At 35.5% G+C, this 11,802-nt stretch overlaps 1 pseudogene; it reads left to right on the top strand.

Annotated features, from left to right (window-relative positions):
* The first annotated feature begins 651 nt into the window (after positions 1-651).
* Positions 652-1,247, top strand: LOC128576901 (putative methyl-CpG-binding domain protein 3-like 5; annotated as a pseudogene).
* The last annotated feature ends 10,555 nt before the right edge of the window (positions 1,248-11,802 follow it).

The following is an 11,802-nucleotide window of genomic DNA, read 5'->3' on the forward strand; positions in this document are numbered from 1 at the left end:
AAAAAGGTGGCAAGTATTACTCAAGTTTCAGTTCATGTTAGTTATGAGGTGTGAGTCCGTATGTCTTTCTCCTCTTCTATACCCCAAGGAAAATGTCTGAATTCTACATATTCCGCGTAAGTGAATCAAAAAAATATAATCAGAGGTAGATGGTATTAATTATGTTAAACCTCTAGTTTATTCTGATAGATTAAAGGGAATTAATAAAAGTCCCATTAACTCTGATTGCAGTCAGGCATACTTTTCCGTGAAAGAAAGTTAGTAACCAGTTATCTTGCTATTGGAAATCACATGGGGTAGTATTAGGTAGAGCAAAAATAACTTGATTAGAGTAGGAAACAAAAACACTTTTAAAGTTTTACCTCAAATCCTTCCAAAAGTTCTGGGAAAAGGGATAAGAATTTGTACCCTTTCCTCATATTTAACATGTTCAAAAATTTACAATTTGATAAGTATTCCCATTTCCTCTTATCTTCACAAAAGCTTTGTAAGGTCAGCAGGTCAATCAGTATGTTTTACAGATGAGTAAATCCAGCACAACAGAGACTATCTGACTTCCCCTAACCCACAAATTTCTTAAAAGGAACTTTCCAGCAACCTTCAGGCCATCTGCATCTCAGGAGTGGAGTTGTCAGGACAAACTTGACCAGTATGGAGGAACTTGTGCTCACCTCTTTTGAAAGCCAGCATTTTCCCAGTAACCTAAAAAGAAACATGATACCCCCATCTTTTCATAAGAAAGGGGAAATGCATACACATGGCCAAGACCAATCTAAGATATGCTCTGAGATCAGAGCTATCCAACAGGCTGACCAGCTGCATCTTCCCAAGGCTATGTGAGGAGACCCTACAGAAGCCCTCAGCAACTCTGCGCATACAGGAGACTGCAGGGTCTCTAGGCCTGCAGCAGTTAAGAGAAACTTTTAAGTCTCATGGATTTTGCAAATGTTTTAAAAATAATTGCACAGGGAATTTCAGATGAATGCCTGTGTGGAGCTGGCAGTGGGAGTCTGCAGTGTCACCTCAGGCCCGCTCCTATCCCATCTGTTGGTTTAGTGAAAGGAACCCCAGGAATAGGTGCTCATTGCCCCTCTACAGCCAACCATTGACTGCTTTGGACATCCTGAGGAGACAGGCTAGGAAAGTGAAGAAATCCAGAGAGACTGGCTGAGGCCCTGAAGGCAGACAGGCTGGCCAGGGATGCAGAGAGAAGGAAGAGCCCAGAAGAAATGCTGACGCACAGATGAAAACAGGATGAGGTGGCACTGGTGATTCATGTGGGGTGGCCCTTGCCAGTGTGATTCAGTCTGAGGAGGAGTCCTGAGTTCATGAGCCCATCTTTCAATCCAGACCCTCCTTCCTACTCTGAACTGGAACACTTTGTTATTCCCAAACTGGTCTTATTAAATGCATTTGAAAGACAAAAAAAAAAGGAACTAGGATTAGAAAGTTATTTTTCGACTCATATTCCAGTGTTTTCCTTTTCAATGCTAATATAACTACACTTCCTTTACTATTCTTTAAACAGTAACAAGAAATGGGCCTTTTAGACATCTACCCAATTCATGAAACGAACTCTCTGTATCCCTCCTCAGGAGTTCACATTTTATTCTCGGTTAGTCTTGGCCAGTCCAATACATGATACAACATTAGTAATATTCTCAGTATAGTTGAACAAATTTAGTACTCTCACAGAATATCTTTACATATTTTAGGGTTTACGAAGGAAGGTAAAAGAGCTTTAACATAAGCTATCAAACAAATAGCATTACCCATATTTTATCATTTGCCACGTTTTCATTCAATAATAAGATACCAAGTTACTCTGTTTTCTATAATACCAGCTCCTGGAATAAGAAGGAACTACAGTGACACTTTGGATGTGAAAAATAATTTTACCCATCTCTAGTTCTTGCTTCATATAGCTTGATTCTAAATCCTGACCTCATTGCTCAGGTGCAACTAATAAATTTTAGCTTTGAAGAACTATCAGTTTCTTCGCGTGTTAAAGCAGACAATTACCAATCAAGCAATCATATTAGTTTGGAGGGCTGCTATTAAGAATTTTACATCATTACCAGTCACTTCTGTCCAGAAACACCAAGAAGTACAGTTCGATAAAAGCTATTTGTCTTTGCATGACATTCAAAGGCGACACCTCTGCATGAAACCTTTGGCAAACGCCTGTTGCCAGGCCTCCATTCTCTCACGGTTTCCCAACAATTTCAAAGAGGACAAATTCCCTAAAGGACACGTAAGAGAAGCACTTGATGAGGGAGGGTTTGCACTGAATAATCTTAAATCAATGTCGTGACTCCCCCGCCCTTCCCAAAGCAGTCCCACAGAAATTCCAGGATGGCAGCCACTAGTAGATAAACAAAAACAAAGAAAAACAACAACTTCACAAGAGACAAAGAAAAAAAAAAGCAAAACTGCTGGAGCCGACCAACTTGTGTTAGTGTCCTTAAGCCTGCACAATTGAACTAAAAAGGCCAGGTGCCTGCCATGGCCCCAGCCTCTCCGGTTCCCTAGTTCCCTAAGCAGCTTTTTAGACAAGAAAGGATATCGTCCACATTCAACGTGGTCCCACGACTTCTCTTGGAAGTCTATGGGCCGGGCATCAGCATGGGTCCAGTGAGGTAGCCCATACAGAGTGAGGTGCTAGTCTAGAACAACACCACACGCCTGACCGGTTTGTTCCAGTCCCACTTCCTGTTTCAGGTCTCAGCCTTTGGTGGGCGGGGGTGGGGGGTGGGGGGGTGCTCCGCTGGGTGCAGCCGAGGGGCGGGGCTAGAGAACATCAAAATGGCGGCTGCGAGAAGGGGCAGTTAGGGTGGGCTCCAGACGCTTGGGGGCGTAAGGAGACTCAAGGACAAATGATTATGCCCCTCCCCTCCAGTCCTTCACGTGCACCTATTCTAGCCTCGTGCCTAACGGTTTTTGTCACCCACTTAACCTAGTTCCTACTTTTGTTGCCCTCGGAACTCTTCTCAACCTTCCCCCCCCACCTCTTCTCAGATTTCACACTATCCCTGGACTCTGACCTGTGTTCTCAGAGCTTTAAGTCTTAACGGACGAAGGAAAAAGGTATAAGGCTTTTAAAATACTTTAAAAATTGTAATTGTATAAAGTGAGGACCCAAGGGTTTAAGCACGGTTGGTTGAGATGTGAAGTTCCCTTGAGATTTTAGAAAGGATCATGATCCTTAACATTTAAGGCTACATGAGGAAGACAGAAAAAGTAAAACTAGACATAAGAGGTGAAGTTTCCGTGAAATATATATTCATACTCACAGGTGTTTTTTTACAGTACATGGTGTAAAATATGAAAATCATTTACTAAATATCTCTAAACTGTAATGGAGAAACGTGTTAATTGAAATAATAGTGGCTGGGAGAGGGGCTGGCGTTTTATACGTGACATTAAAATGTTGGAGATTAATTTATTAGACACTATGGCTTTACAGAAGAAGGATAGATCATCCTTGGCGTTGTCACTGCATTTCTGTTCAAAACTCTTGGAAATTCCAAGGAAGACCTAAGATATTTAACTTTGGAAAAAAAAATAGCAAAAATATGTTTGTACTGAGGAATTTAATAAATTTGGCATTAAATTTTTTCTCATCTTTAAGATGTGGGGAAAAATTGTTTCAATATGTGAATGAACTTTTTATCTTTAGAATTGTTCCATTTTGAACTAAAAAATGAATCTAAAAGCTACTTTTATGTTAATGACAATTGATGGTAGGCTTCAAACCATTACCTAATTGTAAATCCTCCGTGCTGGAAAAACAAACTTTGGAGTTCTTAGCAAGTACAATTGGGAAACCACGTCCATAGGCAAACCTGTATTTTTATCTCACGTTATATTTGAGAATCTATGCTCACTTTATAGAAACTGATAAAACTTAGCAGATTTTTATCAGTATTTTGTCAGTTTCCATATTAGATAAACAATTATATTTCATTGTTAGAGAACTTTTTTGTTTTAAAGGTAAAACTTTTTTTTTTTTTTTTTTTTTTTTTTGTAGAGACAGAGTCTCACTGTACCGCCCTCGGTAGAGTGCGGTGGCGTCACACGGCTCACAGCAACCTCTAACTCTTGGGCTTACGCGGCTCACAGCAACCTCTAACTCTTGGGCTTACGCGATTCTCTTACCTCAGCCTCCCGAGCAGCTGGGACTACAGGCGCCCGCCACAACGCCCGGCTATTTTTTTGTTGCAGTTTGGCCGGGGCTGGGTTTGAACCCGCCACCCTCGGCATATGGGGCCGGCGCCCCACTCACTGAGCCACAGGCGCCGCCCCAGGTAAAACATTTTTTAAGAAAGATTTTCCCTAGAGACATAATATTTTTTTCTTTTTATTAAATCATAGCTGTGTACATTAATGTGATCATGGGGCACCATACACTGCTCTTCCAAAAAGAAATCCACATATAAACCACAACAATTTGTTAAAATTTAAGCATTTACATGTATTGTATAAAGATTAAGTTCTTAAAGTTATATGACTGGAACCTGTAAGAATAAGCCTTTTAAATGTGTTTTTAAAATATTTTTGCATATTGTGGAATTTCTTAAGAGACATCTTTAGAATAGGATCAGTTTTTCAGTAGAATTAGGATCCAAAGATACTTGTTCGGTTAGGGTAGTTGCGAATGTCCATCTTGAGTAAAAAATGAATACATAACCGTTGCTAACCATTTAGAAGATTAAGAAGATTTTATTTTAATAGGTTATGAGCTTAAATTGACTCCAATAATTACCTTCATATTTTGTCTTGGGTATCTGATTTTTTAAAGCTTGATTTAGAATCTTTTGTAATGTATGAGCAGTAATAACACTATATGAACTACCTGTGTTGTAACTGCTGCTATTAAAAATAAATTAAGAGCAGCACTGTTAGCTCAGTGGGTAGGGCGCCAGCCACATACACAGAGCCTGGCAATTCGAACCTGGCCAGGGGCAGCTAAAACAACAATGAAAACTGCAACAACAACAACAAAAATAGCTGGGCACTGTGACGGGTGCCTATATCCCCAGCTACTTGGGAGGCTGAAGCAAGAGAATCACTTTAAGCCCAAGAGTTTGAGGTTGTTGTGAGCTGAGACGGCACAGCACTCTACTGAGGGTGACATAGTGAGACTCTGTCTCAAAAAAAAAAAAAAAAAGAAAGAAAGAAAAAATTGGGTGGCGCCTGTGGCTCAGTGAGTAAGGTACTGGCCCCATATACTGGAGGTGGTGGGTTTAAACCCGGCCCCGGCAAAAAAAAAAAATTAAAACCTGTTCAAATTATAAACTTTTTATTTTATAGAAAAATACAAAAAGAAAAGACAATGTAACATTGTAGGTGTTTTATTAAATATCGAACACTTATAAAATAATATTTGTAAAATATGTGTACAAAACAAAAATCAATATAGCAGGTACACACACTTGGGACCTATAACCCAATTTAAGAAAAAAGAACACTATGATTTCATTTAAATTCCCTATGTACTCCTTTCTAATCATATTTTTTTCCTTTCCTCTTTAGAGGCAACTGTCCTTAATCTATGTATACATAATTTTCTTGTTTTTTTATTATAGTTTTACTATAATATTTACATTTCTAAACAACATTATTTAATGTTTCATGCTTTTGAACTTTGTGTAAATTAAATCACATACTGTTTTTCTTCTGTAACTTGCTTTTGCAACTTACCATGATTTTTTTTTAATTTTCCAATATTTTATTAGGCATTTTTGTAAACATACAGTCCAGCTTAAAGAATTATACAGTGATCAGCCATACACTCACCACATACATTTCATAATTTTTGTGTTCTTCATATGTAGGGAATCATCATGTTTCTTAACCATGTTATTGTATGTAGTTACGGTTTATTCATTTTTTGCTGTTCTAGAGTATTTCACTATATGACTGTATCATAATTTATCCATTCTCCTAATGACATGTATTTGGGTTGTTTCTAGATTCACATTGCCTCTTATAATATATTAGTTTTAATATAACATATACTCTGATTATGAACACTTAATATCAATAAGTTATCTTAGTCCCCTGAATATTTTAGGATGAAATCTAGATATGTTTATTTTATCATAGTAATGATTGAGGTTAACTTTTAAAGCATCAAATGCCTTTAAAAGTATATTTTTACTCTCTCACTCTAGGCACAATCATTCATTATTTCATTGTTTGTTATATTTATTCATATTTCTTATTGTTTTGGATTATTTGAGGCCTTGAGTTTGTTTCTGCCCCACCCAGCAGATGCAGCAATAGCTCTTACCCTGTCTTACCTAAATAGCCATAGGATAATTTAGATATAAAGAACCAATATAGTATCTTAAGTTAACTTAGTAACTATTGAATATGTTAAAGTTTGAAATCAACAAAGCTAATGTGGTAAATTTTTAAAATTCCCCAGGAAATTGAGTTATGTTTATGATTAATAATGCCTATTTCTATAAATGAGTTGCAATCCAGTGTTTTTCAAAGAACAAACTTTTAAAGTTAAAAGGGGTACATGTGAAATTTACTAAATGTAGAATATAAATGTCTTAACACAATAACTAAGAAAATGCCAAGAAAGTTGTGTTAACCAGTGTGATGAAAATATGTCAAATGGTATATAAAACCAGTGTATGGTGCTCCAGGATTGCATTAATGTACGCAGCTATTATTTAATAATAAATAAAGAAAGAAAGAATAAAAAAATCTAAACCATGTTGTTGCTTTTTTTTTTTTTTCTTTTATGTGTGTGGTAGGGTTTTGCTCTGTAGTCCAGACTAGTGTACGGTGGTACAATCTTAGCACACTGCAATCTCAACCTCCTGGGCTCAAGTGAGTTTCCCATCTTAGCTTTCTAAAGGGCTGAAAGTATGAGTGCATGGCCCCCCTATACCCAGCTAATTTTCTTTCCTTTCCTTTTTTTTTTTTCTTTTAGAAAGGGGAGTCTTACTATGTTGCTCAGGCTGTTCTTGAACCCCTGGGCTCAAATGATTCTCCTGCCTTGGATTTGTAAAGTGCTAGGATTACAAATGTGAGCCACTGTTCCTGTTTCCATTTAATTTCCATTATTTAATTATTATTACTTTTGTCAATTTTTATCATCTTTTAGGAACAAATGATTTTAATTTGATTAAAAAATTAAATGGCCAGTATGGTTAAACTATCACTGAAGAGAAAAGAAAGGAGTACACCAGAAATGAGAATGGTGTAGCATTATATATGTAGTATTTTTCAGATTTTAGGTTTTTTTTCTAAAAATGCACCTGGTCACCTCTATGGATTCCGATAGAGTGAATTTGGATTGGGACCAAAACAGGAGTCTGTATTTTGCTTTCAATTGCATACTAGAAGTGAATATTCTAATATAGAGTCATATATATATAATAGCTTCATTTGCATGGAAATGTTTTCATTTTGTTTACAAAATGTCTCATATACATAATTTCATTTGGTACCTAGATAATCTGAGGTAACCTTCACAGGCATTTTCATCTTCTTTTTATCCATTTTTTAAAAAAAAAACAAAACAGAAAAACAACAAAATCCAATGCTGAGAGAGATTCTTTGATTTGCCTAAGCAAGTTCTGAGCAAATGGAGTAGGTATTCATCCAAGATCTCCTTGGTTCTCAGTTCAGTACTTTTGAATGTGTATAGCAGATTGACAAGGAGGAATCACAAATAACAGTACTTCTGTTGCTTGCTTTCAGGTATCCATTTAGTGTAAGAGTAAAATGAGGAATTATTTCTGGTCTTTCTGCTTTCTGTATGTATAAATAGATTCAGTTTTCTAGAGATCCTAGAGAGGTATAAACTGAGGTTCTTTCTTAAGACTTTAAAATTTCTGCTTTGTCAGGAAACCTTTTTAAAACTTGAATTATCAAAATGAATTTTTATTTTGTTATTACCTGTGCTGATTCCTTCTTCAATGGTGATGTGGTAAAAAAAAAATGAAGAATTTGCTATTATTATTTTTTCCCACTTTAGGATGCTTTCAAATGATTTTTGGGAGCTGTATCATTCAGAAATACTTTAATGTCGGCATAAATGCTCAGACAATCTCATTTTTAATAAATCTTCCTTATCTCTATTATTTTACTATCTAGGAGCTGTTTGAAGAAAACTCATAAAGGAAGAAAGAATGAAAATAAAAGACTTTTATCAGAAGGGTAGGTGAAGGCAAGGTAAAAAAAAAAAAAAAAAACAGCTCTCTTAAAATTCTGTTATTCTGTACTCCTGTATCCCATTTTATTGACCTTACAACCTACAGATGTAATTGTAGATACTGCTTTTATTTACCATTACTTTCTTATTACTCTTTATCCTATATTGACTCTGGATTCTCAAATTGAAACTCTGTCATTCATTCACGTGGTTCTTATTACTTTATCTAGTTAGAACAGAGCCTAGCATGATTTATAAATTTCTCAAAATGTATCACAGCACACTTAAACATATAATTAAACTTCCACGACACACTTAAATTATGCTGATCAAAAAACAAATCAGTGAAAAGAGGAGTATACTTACTCTTCTTAAAATTTCCTTTCAAACTAATTTAATTAATGATCTTTAAAAATTTTGTGGCACACATAAGATTCTCTCATGGCACACCATTTGAAAATCACTGCCCTAGATACCTGTAGCATCTCCCTACCCAAGTTGTGACAAGCTAAATATCCTCTAGAGGACAAAATAGGCTACAGTTAAGAACCATTTATCTAGCTCTATCATCACCTAACAGTACCTTTACATTATTAAACCAATAGACAAACAATGGTAGGTAATAGTTATGAAAATATCTTTCAGCCTATTTTTGTTTAAGGAATAACCACAACAAGAGCAAAACAACAATGTTATCTCTAACTTTGTCCACCACTTTACTAATGGTAAAGTTAGAATCCAGAAAGGAAAATTTGAATTCATCATAAGATTTTTTTACGTTGGAAAGAAAGAGTAAAAAGAACAGGGCATTTGCTGTCCTTCATTTGTGTCTCACTGTGCACATTTGCAAGAATTTTCTAAGGTATATACTGGAAGTGTAACTACTGGGGCATAAGGTAGAAATGACTATTTTAAGACAAAATGAATGCTATTTATATATTAAAAGGTTTTACAAATGAATATTCAGGGCAGTGCCTGTGGCTCAAAGGAGTAGGGTGCTGGCCCCATATGCTGGAAGTGGTGGGTTCAAACCCATCCCTGGCCAAAAACTGCAAAAAAAAAAAAAAGAAGATTCAGAAAGGAGTTAAATTTTCATGCATTTTATGGAAGAACTGGCTTTATTTGAGATTGGTGCCTTAGAAGTCAGACATGCCTGCTTATTTCAATAAGAGTTCAGTCAAATATTGATTGCCTACTGTGTGCTCAGCATTTTACTACTGACAGATCAGAAACACAGAATACTGAGCTTAGTGGACTACGTGTCTGATTCAAATGGCTTTTATTATGCTCTTAGAAAGAAAGACTACAGGACAAGATCAGCGTATCAGACAAAAGTCTGCAAAGTGTACATTTATCAGGTTAATTGCTTGTTTGATTTGCACATTCCTTGTCTAGAAGTTTTATCTTATGTGTCTATCCTCTCTGAACTTCACAGTTTTGAATACAATTGTTGGTAAGTTTTAGCTGAGGTATACTGAAAGATAGCATTTCCATGTGTATAATTATTTTCTAAGATAAGTTTTAGAAAAGGCATGTGAAGATATAGAGCAAAAATATATAATTTACTATATCATGAAACTAGAATAAAGGATACATTCAATTAAAGGACAAATTGAAAATAAGAATTTATGAAAAAAATTAGAATTATAAGAATCCAATCCTATGGATGCTCTTTGCCCTAGATTATGGCAACTTATTCTAATGATACTTCTTAGACTTTTCATTTTAACCACAATTATGGTCACTTTGACCACAATTATGTCTCAAATTCTATTTTTGGCCCCCCAAAAGCTTAAAATTTTATTTAACAAAAGATTATGCACCTCAGCTGCATGAGAGTAAAATTAATGAGTATCAATAATAACTGTGTTCTAATGACCCATCTTGATTTGTTTGTTTGTTTTTCTCCAGTCATAAAACAGCTTCTGATGACAGGTCCATTTTTAAGTCTGGTACCAAGCCAAAGTTGAATCAGAACTGGGTAATTATCTAGACTACACAGAAATTAATAACCTTTTATTTCCTCTTTTTTTCTTTTGAATTTCAGTAGATTTAGGGGGTAAGAATGTGGTTTTGTTACATGGATGTATTATGTAGTGGTGAAGTCTGAGCTTTTAGTGTATCCATCACCCCAATAGTAGTGTACATTGTGCCCAATAGGCAATTTTTTATCCCTCATCCCCCTCACAACTCCCACTTTATGAGTCCCAAATTTCTATTAATTCACTCTTTAGATACATGCATACACCTAGTTTCACACCCACTTGTAAGTGAGAACACAGGGTAATTGATTTTCTGTTCCTGAGATACTTTACTTGGGTTAATGATCTCCAGATCTATCCAAGTCGCTGCAGAAGACATTATTTCATTGTTCTTTATGGCTGAGTTGTATTTTATGGATAATGTACCACATTTTCTGTGTCCACTTATTGGTTGATGGACATTTAGGTTGAATCCATATCTTTGCTATTGTGAATTATGCTCCAATAAACATATGATTGTAGGTATAATTTTCTATAAAGACTTCTAATATTTATTAACAGAATAAGAAATATTATCTTAGAAACACTCTTTGAAAATTACATTAATAAAGTGTGATTTTAATAAACAGTTGTTCAACTCTATAGAGAACAAGAAAAAAGATTATGTACATGTATTTGACAAGTATATCTCCAGTCTGAGTTCTTTCTTCTGTTTAAAATAATAGTATTTTTTTTTCTGTTACTGTTCCTCCTCCTTTCTACTTTCATTTTGTGCCTTTTAAAACTAATTTCCATACTCGTGGCCAGTAGAACTTTGGATAGTTTAAAGTCAACTTTATCAAGGAAACTCAGGCTTAACTTATTTTCTATATTTTAGACCTAGAGTAGGGTCTATTGGAGTTAATAGAATGCAGTACTTTTAAGATAAATATTTATCTAATAATTTCATATTACACAAAGGGCTTCCTAGATATGCAATCATATCATCTGCGAAGAATGACGGTTTGATCTCCTTTGATCCTATTTGGACACCCTTGATTGCCTTCTCTTGCCTGATTGTGATGGCTAAGACTTCTATTACAGTGTTAAAAAGCAGTAGAGACAATGGCAACCTTGCCTGGTTCCTTATCTAAGTGGAAATGATTTCAATTTTACTCCATTCAATACAATATTGGCTGTGGGTTTTCTGTAGATGGCTTCTATCAGTTTAAGAAATGTTCTTTCTATACCTATTTTCTTAAGCATTCTGATCAAGAAAGGATGCTGGATATTATCAAAAGCTTTTTCTGCATTAATTTAGAGAATCATATAGTCTTTGTTTTTTATTTTGTTTATGTGATACATTATATTTATGGATTTATGTATATCGAACCATCCTTGGGACCCTGGGATGAAACCCACCTGGTCGTGATGTATAATTCGTTTGATGTGTTGCTGGATCCTGTTTGCTAGGATTTAATTGAATATTTTTGCATCAGTATTCATTAGAGATACTGGTTTATAATTTTCTTCTCCTGTTGGATCTTTTCTTGGTTTGGGAACCAGGGTGATATTTGCTTCATACAATGTGTTGGGAAGTATTCCATCTTTTTCTGTGTTTTGGAAAAGGTTAAGTAATATAGGTACTAGTTCCTCTTTAAA

Source organism: Nycticebus coucang, chromosome X (genome assembly GCF_027406575.1).
Source record: "Nycticebus coucang isolate mNycCou1 chromosome X, mNycCou1.pri, whole genome shotgun sequence".
NCBI lineage: Eukaryota > Metazoa > Chordata > Mammalia > Primates > Lorisidae > Nycticebus > Nycticebus coucang.